The sequence below is a fragment of the Pinus tabuliformis genome, chromosome 4_1 (genome assembly GCF_031772625.1).
Source record: "Pinus tabuliformis cultivar Carrire ecotype Pingquan chromosome 4_1, CPIR1, whole genome shotgun sequence".
NCBI classification, from domain to species: domain Eukaryota; kingdom Viridiplantae; phylum Streptophyta; class Pinopsida; order Pinales; family Pinaceae; genus Pinus; species Pinus tabuliformis.
This window is the reverse complement of record NC_142303.1, coordinates 259,183,861-259,199,675: the sequence shown is the minus strand read 5'-3', so window position 1 is coordinate 259,199,675 and position 15,815 is coordinate 259,183,861.

Genomic DNA, 15,815 nt, shown 5'->3' with positions numbered 1-15,815 from the left:
TATTTAATGATTTTAACGAGTCTAACGACAAGGATAACTCGGTCCTTTTCATTTTTAGAGAGTCTGAAAAGGTACATAAAGTTAACTCCAAAAGCCCCTTTTCATCATCTAATCCCTTAGGTCCGAAAAAGTATATAACAATACCGATAGTTTTAACGAGCCGAATAAAACAAGCGCTCGATCTTTTTGTGCAATAATCCCTCAGGTCCAAAAAGATTAAAATCTAGAGGAGGGATAGCACTTCCTGTCCCTTTAATGAGCTGGAAGGCCAAGGACTCGAAAATCTTTTGATATTTTACGAGTCAGATGAAAAGAGCTTAAAGAAGACTCGTCTTTTGAGGAACGAGTGATGAAACAGGTTAGCAGCTGATTCCATGTACAGGTTGGAATTTTCCAATCACGGCAGTGTCACAAGGATGGCTAGGTGAAATCACTCTTCGCAGCTGTTCCTCAAAATGGGTAAACAATCATATGGAGTTGAACGATCGGCCAAATGAAAAGTGGAGGTGACGGTGCAAGCACGACCAAGGCTTTAATGGCTGATAAGGTTACATTCACAGCGGTTATTTACCGGGATAGTTCATTTTTTAATGAGCTTAAACGCGGGTGGAAACATTTGCTCGGTCTTATGTTTATTTTTTAACGAGCATGAACTATGTGCTAAAACTGCTCAGATCTTGCGTTTATTTTTTAACGAGCATGAACTGTGTGCTAAAACTGCTCGATATTATATGGTCAAATTTTTTATTTTTTTTTACCATAACTAGCTTTGCCCTTTTCAAAGATAGTACTGTATCCTCAATTGCTGCATCAAACTAGTTAGAAATGAATAACATTTGCTTGAAAATGAGATTAGAACCCTAATATTTCGCTTTAAACTACGTAAAAAGCAATTAAAAGGTGTTTTTACCTCTCATTTTACCATTTCATTTGAACTTGGTTTGTTGGAGCTTTGGAGGTGCCTCTTCCCCCTTGATTTTCATCAGCTGATTCTGGGAGATTCTGCGGACGATTTTCGGCGCCGTCTGGACCAGGTAGGAGCTAAACCCTAGCTCTTTCTTTTCATGGTTTCCTTTTTCCATTCTGTGCCTGTTTTCCTGTTCCCCTGAGCCCCTGGGGTTTTGTTAGGGCGCTCTGCCATCAGCGCAGGTAGTTCACTCGAAACCTGCGTTGAATGTCAAGCTGCATGAAGGCAGTTTGACCTTCAACGCAGGTGGAACACTAGCCAGTTGCGTTGGGCATAGAAAAATAGTTCTGTTGCACAGTTTTTGATGAAAATTTTGCCAGTTTCTCATCAAATCCAGGATCTTACTCTTTCTCTTGTTTGTTTTGCAGGGACTTTTGAGCAAAATGACCCTTACATGGCGAGAACGAGAACATGAATAAGAGGACATGATTGCCCTCCATGACCCTGTCATGGTGAACGCGCTGCGGAACTGTGGCCTGCTGAAGTTCTTCCGTATCTCTAGTATGAGAGCATAGATCTCCTTACTACAGTATATGCTTGATGCTTGGGATCCTATCAACCAAGTATTTCAGATTAGGAGCAAATCTATCCCCCTAACCGTAGTAGACATTTACTTCTTGACTGGCTTGTCGAGGCGGGGTGCTCCCATTTCTTTGTCAGGTTCGGCCCGAGGGAATGACTCCGTGAGAGATTATGTCCGCCAGTATTGCAGGGAAGGATCTCAGCTGAGCAGAGATGGCAAGGTCGTTATCCGTGAGATTGCTAACAGATCTCTCAGATCCATTCTGTATACTATTGGTAGGGTGGCCGGTAGCGCATCTCTTCATGTTGCCAACATATCCTATGTGCAACACGCCTTGGAGTGCCTCCAACCAAAAATATTCAACTGGTGTGATGCAGTACTTCTTCAGATGAAAAGTCAGTTGAACAAGGTAAAGGACGGGGAGCTGAAGAACTTTGAATTTGGTTCTATTCTGACTGCCTTTGCCTTGGAGAAAATACCACTGATGCAGCCTCAGTATATCGCACTCGACTTGCCTTCTCCTACCGAGCCACGCATGTAGAGATGGGTTGATCACATGTCTAGGCATGCTGGTCAATCTCAGATTTCTTTCACTGATACCTTCTTCAGGTGGTTCGAGCGTCAGGAGATGGTCTATTCCGAGTATCCATATGTTGGTATGGATTTCCAAGGTGATCCGGACTTGGTATTGCCGGATGGCGAACAGTGGGGCGCTATTGGTAAAATCTTCGACCATATCACTGTTTACTATTTTTATTTATAATGTCCTTGTTTTTTATTCTATCAAGACTTTAATCGAACTCATGTGTGCATGCAGATGTTGGTCCTGTTCGTCCAGCAGTTCTCCCAAGAGCGCCAGTTGCTGCCCCAGCAGGGGAGACTGCTGGGAGGGTTATTCTTCGTGACCTTGATGTGGCCGAGACCCTTACAGCTGTGCAGGAGCAGGTTGAGAGACTTACTCTCTGCATTCCCGATGTGAGGATTGATGAGTTACCTTTGCAGTTGCAGCGGCATACTACTGGTGTGCCTAGACGATGGACTCGTCTCTTGCGCATGATTGCACAGGCCGTGACGTGCTATCATGAGCATCACTAGGCTAGGGTGCCCCCTAGCATTTTGAATTTTTGGGTCATGTGATCTCTCTTTGTCTTGGTTACAGAACATTATGTACGAACGATAAACAGCTTATATATATATATATATATATTTTGATTTTCGGGGTTTATTTTGGTTGAGTTATATGATCCATATGTACAACATTGATGATGTGTCTCTTTTTATAAATGTCGCAAATGTCTATCTAACACATAGTTTGCTAATGAGTCGGTTAATGTGTTTAAGTTTCTGGAAATATGCTGGTATTGAATTAAATCAAATTGTCCTTCCAAAATCTTAACCCTTAGGAACATGTGATAAATAGCTAGGTTGCGGACAGAATATATACCGTTGAGTTGTAGTATTACGAGTTGTGAGTCTAGCCTGACGATTAGTCGGCATATACCATGGGTGATGGCATCAGAGAGTAGTTCTATCAACGCGCTATACTCAGCGATGTTATTCGTTGATTGCCCGATACATACACCTCTGAAACTTACTAACTCGCCGCTTGGATCAAAAATGGCCCAGGCTACGGAGGACAGGTTCCGCGAACTACGACTCGCTCCGTCGGCATATCCAACACATGTCTCCAGAAGGTTTGACATCTGCAATAAATTTAAAAAGGTGTATTACTCGACCAAAACAAACACTTTAGCGAAAACAAAAATACAACAAAAGCATACAGGTCACTATTTAAGCATAGTAACGCTTGAGATACAACCCATTACGGGGTTGCGCCAGTGGAATTCCGTCATAATCCATTAACTCGTAGGCTCCTTTTGCTAACACTCATTTAACAATATAGGGGCCCATCCATAAAGAATTAAATTTACCTGCTCCCAATTTATCGGATTCTTGGTCATAAAGCAAGACCAAGTCACCTTCTGAGAAGACACGGGGTTTGACATTTTTGTCGAACTGCGCCTTGACTCGTTTCTTATGGGCTTCGTTAGCCAAAGCGGCGTCACGACGGGTTTCATCCAATTGGATTAATTCCAAGAAACGGGCCTCTTCTTCTGAAGTTCCGGGGAGGAGATCGATTGCGAGTTTAAGAGACGAAATTTCGCACTGGACTGGTAAGACTGCTTCCAGGCCATACACCAGTTGGAAAGGTGTGAACCCGGTCGCATTTCTTACTGATGTTCAGTAAGCCCACAAGGCTGAGTATAGGATTAGGTGCCACCTTCTTTTGTGAACCCCGATCATCCTTTGCAACATACGCTTCAAGACCTTGTTGATTGCTTCAACTTGTCCGTTGGCTTGCGGATAATACGGGGTAGAGCTGTCGTGAGATAGCCCTAACTTGGCAGCTAATTCAACCATCATGTGATTGTGAAAATGCGATCCATGATCTGTAACTATGGCCTGTGGTACGCCGAACCTGGCGACTACATGATTGAAAAAGAAAAGGGCAGTTGTTTCACTAGTGTTATCTAATGTAAGCATCGCCTCGGCCCGTTTGGTAAAATAGTCAACGACGACTATAATATACCCATGCCCCCTGGTCGAGGTGGGGTTACATGTCATGAAATCGATGCCCCATTTGGCGAAAGGCCCAACATCAACTATTGGCTGTAAAGGTGCGGGTGGTCTTCTGGTTTTGCTATCAAAAATTTGACAAGCATGGCAACTTCTGACTGCGGTTATGAAATCTTTGAACATGGTTGGCCAGAAGTATCCTGCTCGTAAGATTTTCTGTGTTGTAGCATATCCAGATTGATGCCCCCCACATGCGCCTCAATGACACTCATTCAGGGCTTTTTCGGCCTCTTCATGGGTGAGGCACCTCCTTAGAACTGTATCGACACCACGACGGTAAAGCGTATCACCGACGATCATGTAGTCTTTTGCTTGGTATCGTATACGTTTATGTTCTGAGTGAGAGGTGTCAGGCCTGAATTTTTGGGTTTGGAGATAAATTATTATATCTCCATACCACTCATTGCTTGCAGATATCAGAAACAAACTTTCGTCCATGATTGATTCTTCGGATGTTTCATCGTTGGACGACAATGGGAGATCGCACAATAATTCTGCGAAAACTAAAGCTTTCTTTGATTTGGATTTTACAAATTCCAGATCAAACTCTTGAAGGATCGCTATCCATTTCAAATACTTGCCCCCCAGCAACTGTCGCGACAATATATAAGTCATGGGGTTGCAATTTGATAGAATGGTAGTTTTCCGAAAGAGGACATAATGTCAAAATCTTTGTATCGCTTGAACAGCAGCGAGTTCTAGCTTTTCAACGTAAGAATATTTTCTTTCTGTATCATTCAAGTTTTTACTTAAATAATATATTGGATGTTCAATTCCATCGACTTCTTGAACTAAAACCATTGCAATGGTCGTATCTGCTGCAGCTAGATACAGGTTAAAATCTCTTTGATAGTCCGGGGCATACATTAATGATGCTTTTACTGGGGAATCTTTCAGAGCATCAAAGGAAGCTTGCGCCACCTGATCCCAGACAAAAGGTACATCCTTTTTCAAAAGACGAGTATAACCTTTAGCAAGTTCTGCGTAATTTGGAATGAACCTCCTCAGAAAGTTTGCTTTCCCTTGGAGTTTCTGAATCTGAAGCAAATTTGAAGGTGGAGGAAAATTGATGATTGCCTGAACCTTGCAAGGGTCGAGATGAATCCCATCCTTAGAGACTACAAAGCCAAGTAAACGACCAGAACTGACGCAAAACACACATTTGTGTGGATTGAGTCTTATCTTGTAGTGTCGGCAACGTAGAAATATCGCTCTTAAATGCTACGGATGATCAGTCCGCTTTCGCGAATGAGCCGGAAGGTCATCGAGATATGGTTGAACGATGTTCTTGATGTCATGGAAGGCATAATTCATTGCCCTCTGAAATGTCGCCTCTGCGTTCTTTAAACCAAAGGGTAATTTTCGATAAGCGAATGTGCCCCACGGACAGATGAATGCAGTCTTTGACTGGTCCTGTGGGCGGATATTTATTTGATTATACCGGGAAAATCCATCCATGAATGAAAAGATTTCACATCCGCCGCATTCATCAATTATCTGGTCGATGAAGGTTGTAGGGTAGTTGTCCTTCGGACAAGCTTGGTTTACATCCCTATAATCGACACACACTCTAATTGTCCCTTGTTTCTTCATAACAGGGACAATATTCGATACCCAATCGGTTAGAGGAACCGGGTAGATGAAACCAGCATGGGGGAGCTTTTCAACTTCTGCTTTAATGGCATCGGCTTTCTTGGGGTGCACCTGCCGAAGCCGCTGTCTTACTGGTTTGACATCAGGATACATCTTAATTTCATGTTCAACGATACTCGAGTCAATGCCTGGAATTTCATCATATGACCAAGCAAAGACATCTCAGAATTCGCGAAAAAGAGCGTTATATATTTCCAGTTCTGAAGGAGAACATCCTTTGCCGACATAAATATTCTCTACAACATTTGTCTTAGTCAAGATATTTATGGCTATAGTCTCTTCAATATTGGATAAGTTTCACTCGGAATCCACCGTATTTACAGTATTTGATAGGAATTCAAAAACTGAAGGGTGATAAAGGTCATGTTGAGTATCTTCTTCATATTCTGGAAGAAGGGAACAATGGTGGCAATCACTCCATGGTGCCCCCTCAATCAACATTGATTGTAGGATTCCTTCGTCAGTCCCATGTACTTTCGACCAAGGATCTAACGGGGTACCATATTCTCTAGACCTATCTACCCAAACGCTTGATGAGCATTGACTTGGGTTCGCCTCCCATGCCCGAAACATTGATTGCTACAATATTTCTATAGGGCTTGGGGGCAAAACCATTGCATGATCCATGTCGATATCATCTTCTGAGATCTTCGTGGAAGATATCATGTTGCAGGCTCCTACCAACGCTACTTCTCCTATATAGATTGGAGGAGGAAGTGCGAAAGTTCCCATTAATGTGGGGTCTTTTAGTAGGCCTACTCCGATGTCTTGAAGCGAATGGTTGCTTCCATGGATCATGGGAATGCTTCTTGTAACTTGTGAACCATTAGGGAGGAAGTCTTGTTGGTCGACGATCGTAATCCCTCCTTGAAAAGGGAATGCGATCTTCCTAAAATAAGTCGACACAACAGCTGCCATGGCATAGATCCACGGTCTTCCTAGTAGGATGTTGTAGTCAAGATTCCCATCAATGACTTCAACATCTATTTCTACTATTTTTCCCCCCAGTTCAACCTTCAAGTTATTTAGGATACCGCACGGGGTATATGTCCTTCCGTCGAATGCTTTTAATGTCGTCGAAGATCGCGACAAGGTTGGAGATCCTAAAGTTTTCCAGCAACTCATCGACATAATACATGTAGATGCCCCCTCATCAATAATTGTTCGGTGAACAGTTTTGTTGAGGGCTTTCACTTGAATAAGGAAAGCTAGTTGAGCTGGTAACTGAGGATCATATCCTTTGTGGTCGAAGGATACAAGATTGGAATCCTTAGGATCAATCCCACCAATAGCCGATAACAAAGCCTGCCTTTGGGATGGACAATTTTGTAGTACATCAAGAGTCGACATAGCAGATGGCGATTGGGCCAAATCTTCCACCATGTTATAATGCTGCGCCGCTCTGGCGCGAGGATTAAACGTCGACTTGTGTACTACTCCCTTTGGCGGTTTTATTCTTAATTCAGGAATGATGGGTGGTACAACTTCTGTCGAAGATGTTGTCGAACTACTTGGTTGATCTTTACCTTTGTCGTTCGACAGCTGCGGATTCCCGTAATCTTTGTTCCTTGTCAAAATCAAAGCATCATTTTGTTGCTTGGAGATTGACAACATAAGCACTTGCAACGAGGAAGCATTTCCACTATCAACCAGATTTTGACCTGTATTTGGAAACGGATCAGTTAATACAGCTGAGGTTTGCGAACTTTTAAAGAACCTTTTAAGCTCAGCTTTGCATGGACATTCGTTTGTCCAATGACGCTCGTCACATATCTGACACCCTGTGGTAGGGGGTTTCCTATTTCCAGGGGGGTTTGAAGAAAGTTTTCCGGGAGATGACTCACCCTGTTTCTTCTTCTTCCCTTTGTTTTGCTTCTTCTTGCTTCCTGGTTGATTGGTTTCTTTGCCTTTATCTACTGATACGGCATTTACTTCCGAAGCAAGAATTTCTTCTTTTGCATTTTGATCCGAATTCTTATGGGCTTTCTTAGACGAAGCCTTTGTCGATTTCGCGTTTTCCGTGCCAATCACACCATCGCCGGCATGAGAGTCACTATTTGATTTAGGAGGAGGAGGAATTGAGAATTTCGGTCTAGGGGCGTTAGGTATTTTGTCGTAGAGCGTGCCAGACTGAGTGTAGACTAAGTCTAGATATTGTGCACGAGCAATAACTTGCTCCTCCGTTACGACTCCCCCCTTGGCCACATCTTCCGTTATGGCAGGAAGTAACGACTTGATGAACCATTCAGTTAATAACTGATCGGGAACGTACGTTTTTACCATCCTTCGACGACGATGCCACTCATGTATATGATCAGATATGTGAGTGGCTGTTGTCTGCTTGAAGTTGGTTAAGATTTCTGTTCCCGTTTCATACCTTATCGGTAATTGAAAATGGGTTAAGAAATTCGTGGCTAGGGAGCTGAAATTGTCGAACGAGGCTCTAGGTAATTCAATATACCATTTTGCCGTTGGACCCGTTAACGTCCTCTAGAAAAGGTGAAGCCTTATCGAATCATCATTTAGGATGTTTGATGAACACCACAGATGAAAATTCATCACGTGATTCGATGGGTCTTCACCTGGATTTCCATTGAATTTAGGAATGTCAGATGGAAGTTTGTGAGGAATTGCTGGCCACCAAGGGGCGTAAGCAATCAGATCGTTGGTTAACTGGTGTAAATCGGGTAACTCTAAAGTTGCCACGAATGGTAACTGTTGATTCAGGTTAGGTGAAGCATACCCAGGGTACGATGGAATTGCCTGAGCAGTGGGCCTTTGCATACCAGCATAATGTAATTGATGTTGGTATGACTGATACGGTTGGTGGACTTGACCAATGTAAAGCGGTTGGTTTTGACCGTTTTGAATATATGGTTGTCCACTGTTCGCAAAGATCTGCTGCTCACAACCTTGGTACACTTGCTGGAATTGTGGTTGTTGGTATTGCACCAGCCATGGTTGTGAAGCCATGTTCTGTTGTGCTATACTAACTGTTGGACCAAGGTGTGGGGTAATTGTACCCGTTTGGACCTGTGTCGCCCCACCAGTTGGCGATTGTGGTTGTGTCATAGGGTCAAGGGGCTATTGCATTACAACCTGAGAAATCTGAGTTTGACATACAACAGGCAACGTTTGAACTTGCGACACTGTCACAATGGCCGGTGTGGTCAGGATGTTCGACATAGGTACACACTGTTGCATAGAATATACAACCCTTGGTTGTTGAGGTAGCATAGGTACCCAACCACTTGATGTAATTCCAGTATAACCTGAATACTCTTGTGAACTCCCGTATAGATACCCTCCCAGAGGGGGTAATGAAAGGGCATACTGCCCCCCATACGGTAGCAATCCGAAACTCAAGGGGATTGTTTGTCCTTGGGGACTGGATTGCCCAAATTGACCTCCAAATGGATCAATTTGGCGAGTCTCAACATAAGAGTTGCCGGATATTATTCTGGAGGAACAAACTGGAACGGACCACACTGTCGAAATAGTCCCTGGGTGGACTCCTTCTAGCGGTTGTGAGATAGTTGGAACAGATGGTACGCCGACAAACATTGTCGGAGTGACGACAGGGAGTTCTGTTGTCGCCGTGTCGTTCGACACAGTCCTAGATGTTGACAGTTGTTCAGACATTTTGAGTCTATCCAAGAGATTACCTAGCGATTCTACAGGAACTTCCACTTGTGGTAGACTAACTTCTGATGTAGAAGGAAATAGAGTGACCCCTACTCCAAAATGTGTTGGAGTACTTGCTTGCGGATCCTCTACAATTTCCTCTATCACAATCAAACCAGGTGGAAGGGGAAGACCGTCAGGTCCATAAAATATTTCTGGTGCTGAAGAAGGGGTTGACTCGACACCGATAGTTGTTTGAGGAGCAAGACTCTCCGAACCGGTCACAGATGGAACTGGTTCAGTAACGCAAGTATTTGCTCCCAGACTAGGATTAGTGTTATTGTCCCTCTGTGGCTGTTGAACTTCTTCTATAGAGGTAGGGTTTCCAGAAATGTTTGGAGTAACCGGAATCTCAGATGTCGTTGGAACACTTGTTCTAACTTTGATAGGAGATTTCGAACCGGTTAAACGAGTTCGCTTTGTCCGTACTGTTTTCGATTCCGGAGACAAAGACGGTTGACTCGTAAGCCTCCGCGAATGACGGGGTTTCAATTGACTTTCTTCCACGATTGCGGATTACTCGATCAACCAAAATACAAAAGGGGAAAATGTGTTTCCGTATTAAATAAATTTTTTAGACGATTTTAGACACAACTTGCTTTTTCACTTTTAAAGAGTCGAGAAAAAGCTAAAGATGACTCTAGTCTCCTTCGATGTTTTAACGAGCCCGACGTTTTCCATTATAGAGTCTGAAAAAGGCCAAAAGGAACTGCTCTGGAGTTCTAGGCAGAGGGTGTGCCAAACTTTTTGCAAAACCGCATAATACTTTTTAGGGTACGGGCGGTCGATCTTCATGAATGCTGTGTTCAGTGCATTGCGATCAGTAGGGCGGCCGACACGGCTTCCTAAGGATAAAGGTTTTATGCCTATAGGGGTCTCCCAATATATACGCGACGGTACGTGGGAGCACAATCCGTACTAGCGCTATCGTCCCTCAGGAGGAATCACCCACCATCCACGAGATCGACAGTCACCAGGCTTTACGACGCCGGAACACGTCTCTAGCCTAGACCTCTATGTTGTGCGTTATGTTGCAAAGCGTTGTTAAGTTCATTCAGTTTATTTTAAGTTGATCTTTTTAGAGGTTTGCCTTTCAAGGTTCACCACGAGATGTATGATACAATTCCTAAATGCAGTCTAAAGATGATAAGCAAGCTTTATATCTTTTCAACTTTGAAAATCCTAGCTACTAAGGGAAAAGAAAGACACCATCTTTTCTCAAAGAGCAATCAGCACACTCTAATGCACTTTTCCTAAATCAAACATGCAAACCATCAAGATGCAAATGCACAATGTAGGTGTTTGTTTTCCGCTTTCTTAGTATTGATGCCTACAAAGAAAGCTTTTTGTACAACTTTGAATTTGCTTTTAAATGACAAATACAAACAAGTTTACTTTTTCGAAATCAGAGAGGGTAGAAGAGATTACAACACTTAACGATTTTCGAAATGAATACTTGTTTCAACACTTAAAAGAGACAAACTCAAACCAATAAGCAAGAGCAAATGTATAATCAACTGTAAACAGCCAATGAACTCTCTCCTAAGATCACAATCAACAGATCTGAATCAAGGGCTACAGGATGACTATTTCACTCATGCAAAGGAAAACTGTAAATGATGCCACAAACACATAAAAACACTCACAGTATTTTTGTACAAAAGGAGGCGGAATTTAAGCAGAGAAAAGGAGTTATCAGACTGGTACCTATGCTAGTTACAGGCTGCAAAAATCAGAGATCAAAACAAGGCAAAACAGAGCAGAGAACCCCAGCTGCACAAGGCCAAACTGGTTCAGCGCAACCTCAACACAGGGGTTTTGACATTCAGCACAGGTAGCCTTCACGGGACCTACGTTGAAATGCAGAATCCCTTCACTGGGTCTGCGCTGAAGGAGAAACTCTCGTTTCTCACTGGGTTCTGGGTCACAAATTGCTATTTAATCCACTGTTTCAGGCCAAATCAAAGCAACAAGCAAGGTGCAATCAAAGGGATGCTTTGAGAGGGTACTAAGATCTATCACAAAGGATCATCAAATCATTTGTGAGTCCATTGTTCAGATCATAGACAAGTCCAGTGATTGGATCAAAGCAGCAACTGTCTACTTTGCATCCAGGAAAAGCAGATGCAGTTCGATTATTGCTGTCGAGTCTATGAAACAAACAATGATGGAAACACAAATAAAATGACTAAACAGATCTCCCCAGCGGAGTCCCCAATTTGTTGTGGGGAAAAATGCCTATGCAGGACGATCCTATCCACCTAAGGTGTGACAGTGCCTTAGCAACAAACAGAGACAGCTATTCTAGTATTCTTCCTTTATGAATTAAGAATGAAGAGAGATGGATGGACTAACCAGCGTCTTCCGTTTGTCCCTCGATCCGGTTTCTCTTCTCTTGGAGAGTTCCCAGCTACTTGCCTTCTCGCTCGCCCAGCTTCAAGAGGTTTCTGCAAGATCACAAGAACAGAACACTACACAATACATGGATTCATATTCATAACTAGTTCAGGATTAGAAATGAACTAAACATACTAATGCAATCATACATCAAAAATACATCAGTATATAGGAGAAACCAAGATAGATTTATTGATGAATAACAAGGTTCAGGAAGAGATACAACCCAGAGGGCTCTAATCCAGCATCTCCTTCCCAGCAAATGGAATTCCTATCTTCATCCCCTTCAAAGCATTAAGCACCCAATGATTCCAATCTCAAACCAACAACAATTCTTTGCAATAACAAAATTCTAGCCTCCAGATCTCATGGAGGAGAGATCCATATATAGATGTTTGGAGAGAGGATGAGTCAGCTTGAGATCTGACTAGTGTCTTCTCCCTCTGTCAGTTCTTGATTCCACTTGGAGGTTCTTGCTTCCACTTGGAGATTTGGAACCTCTTACTCATCATAGTCGAATTCCTTGAGGCAAGTGTCATTTTGGAAGCTTCCTGGGTTTTGACACCTTGAAAAATGAACTTGCCACATGTCTACTCTCACTCATCGTAGGTAGCCAGTGTTGCCTTTGACATTCAGCGCAGGTAGCCAGTGTTGGTTTTGACATTCAGCGCAAACAGCTAGTGGAGCCACTGAATTGATCCTGAATTGAATTGTTTTTGAGCAGTTTCTGGTGGAGAACTTCTGTGAATTGTTGTGGTTTGTTAGCCTTGTTCCTCTAGGGGTAGGAACAACATGTTTAGGGACTTTGGATCCCTTATATTATGGACATTTCATGCTCAATGTTGTAAGGCACAAAAATGTCTATAACACACTTTCAACCAGATTTGTTCCTGGATTTGGAAACGGATCAGTTAACACTGTGGAGATTTTCAAATTCTTGAAGAATTTCTTAAGCTCAACCCTGTGTGGAGAATTTGCAGTCCAATGATCCCCATCGCATATAAAGCATGGATTTTTTGGTTTCCTATCTCCAGGAGGGTTTGAAGAAGAATTTTCAGGTGATGATTCCTCCTGTTTCTTCTTCTTTTTGCCTTTTTTCTTGCTCCCTGGTTGTTTGGTTCCTTTGCCTTTATCTGTCGATACAGCATTTACTTCCGAAGCATGAAGTTCATCTTTTGCATTTTGACTTGAAATCTTATGGCCCTTTTTGGATGTAGCCTTTGTTCATTTCGTGTTTGTTGTGCCAATCACGCCATCGCCGACATGAGAGTCATTGTTCGATTTAGGAGGAGGAGGAATTCAGAATTCCGGTCTAGGAGCGTCAGGTATTTTATCGTAGAGCATGCCAGACTGAGTATAAATCAAATCCAGATATTGCGCACGAGTGATAACTTGCTCTTTTGTTACGACTCCCCCCTTCGCCACATCTTCCGTGATGGAAGGCAGTAATGACTTGATAAACCATTCAGCTAATAGCTGATCGGGGACATACGTTTTTACCATTCTACGACGACGTCGCCACTCATGTATATGATCAGATATGTGAGTGGCCGTTGTCTGTTTGAAATTGGTAAGAAGTTATGTTCACATTTTGTACCTTATTGGTAATTGAAAATGGGTTAAAAAGGTTGTGGCTAAGGTACTGAAGTTGTCGAACGAAGCTCTAGGCAATTCGATGTACCATTTTTCCACCGGACCCATTAACGTCCTCTGAAAGAGGCGAAGTCTTATCGAATCATCATTTAGGGTGTTCGACGAACACCATAGATGAAAGGTCATCACGTGATTCGATGGATCTTCACCCGGATTTCCATTAAATTTAGGAATATTTGATGGAAGTTTATGCAGAATCGTTGGCCACCAAGGGGCGTAAGCAATTGGATCGTTGGTTAACCGGTTTAAATCAGGTAACTCTAGAGTTGCCACAAATGGTAACTGCTGATTCAGGTTAGGTGAAGCATACCCAGGGTAAGATGGGATTGCCTAAGAAGTTGGTCTTTGCATACCAGCATAATGCATTTGATGCTGGTATGTTTGGTAAGGTTGGTGGACATGACCATTGTAAAATGGTTGATTTTGACCGTTTTGAATGTATGGCTGTCCACTGTTAGCAAAGATTTGCTGCTCAGAACCTTGGTATACTTGTTGGAATTGCAGTCGTTGGTATTGCACCAGCCATGGTTGCGAAGCCATGTGATGTTGCCCGATACTAACAGTTTGACCAAGATGAGGGGTAATTGTACCCGTCTGCACCTGTGTCGTTCCACTAGTCGGCGATTGTGGTTGAGTCGCAGGGTCAAGGGGATGTTGCATTACAACCTGAGAAACCTGAGGTTGGCATACAACAGGCAGCGCTTGAACTTGCGACACTGTCACAATAGCTGGTGTAGTCGGGATATTCGACATAGGTACGAATTGTTGCATTGAGTATACAACTCTTGGTTGTTGAGGTAGTATAGGTACCCAACCACTTGAGGTAATTCCAGTATAACCTGAATGTTGTTGTGAATTCCCGTATGGATATCCTCCTGGAGGGTATAATGAAAGGGTATACTGCCCCCCATACGGTGGTAATCCAGAACTCAAGGGAATTGTCTGCCCTTGGGGGCCAGACTGCCCAAATTGACCTCCAAATGGATCAATTTGTTGAGACTCAACATAAGAGTTTCCGGATATTATTCCGGATGAACAAATAGGAACAGACCATATTGTCGAAATAGCCCCTGAGTGGGCTCCTTCTAGCGGCTGAGAGCTAGTCGGGACAGATGGTATACCGGCGAACGTTGTCGGAGTGATAGCAGGGATTTCTGTTGTCGCTGTGTCAGACGACACAGTCCTAGATGTTGACGGTTGTTCAGACATTTGTAGTCTATCCAAAAGATTACGTAGCGATTCTACAGGAGCTTCTGCTGGTGGTAGACTAAATTCTGATGAAGAAGAATATAGAGTAATCCCGACTCCAAATTGCGTTGGAGTACTTGTTTGAGGATCTTCTACAATTTCTTCTATGGCAATCAGACTAGGTGGAAGGGGAAGACCGTCAGGTCCGTAAAATATTTCTGGTGTCGAAGAAGGGGTGAAATCGGCAGCGACAGACGTTTGAAGAGCAAGACTCTCTGAACCGGTTGTAGATGGAACTGGTTCGGTAACACAAGTGTTTACTCTCAGACTAGGATCAGTATCACTGTCCTTCTATGGCTGCTGAACTTCTTCCGTAGAGGCAAGGATCCCAGAAATTTTTAGAGTAACCGGAGTCTCTTATGTCGTTGGAACACTTGTTCTAACTTTAATAGGAGATTTGGAACCGGTTAAACGAGTTCTCTTTGTCCGTAATAGCTTCGATTCCGGAGACAAAGACGGTTGACTCGTAAGCCTCCGCGAACGACGGGGTTTCAATTGATTTTCTTCCACGATTGTGGATTACTCGATCAACTAAAATAAAAGGGAAGTATATTCCCAAATTAAATGAATTTTAGACGCTTCGATACAACATTTTTTTCATTTTTTAAGAGTCGAGAAAAAACAAAATATGACTCTAGTCTCCTTCGATTTTTAATGAGCCTGAAGTGACAAGTGCTCAGATGGACCTTTTCCGTTAAGGAGTCTGAAAAGGAACGAAAGGGACTGCTCTGGAGATCTAGGTAGAGGGAGTACCAAACCAATCGCAAAACTGTAGAATACTTTTTACGTTACGACAGTCAATCTTCCCGGATGCTGTGTTCAGTGCATTGCGATCGATAGGGCGGCATACACGACTTCCTAAGGATAAAGGATTTAAGCGTATAGGGGTCTCCCAAAATATACTCGACGGTACGTGGGAGCACAAGTCCGTACTGGCACTTATCGTCTCAAAGTGGAGGAATCACCCAACCATCAGTGAGGACAACAGTTACCAAGCTTTACGACGCCGGAATACATCTCTAGCCTAGACCTCTAAATGTTGTGCGTTAAGTT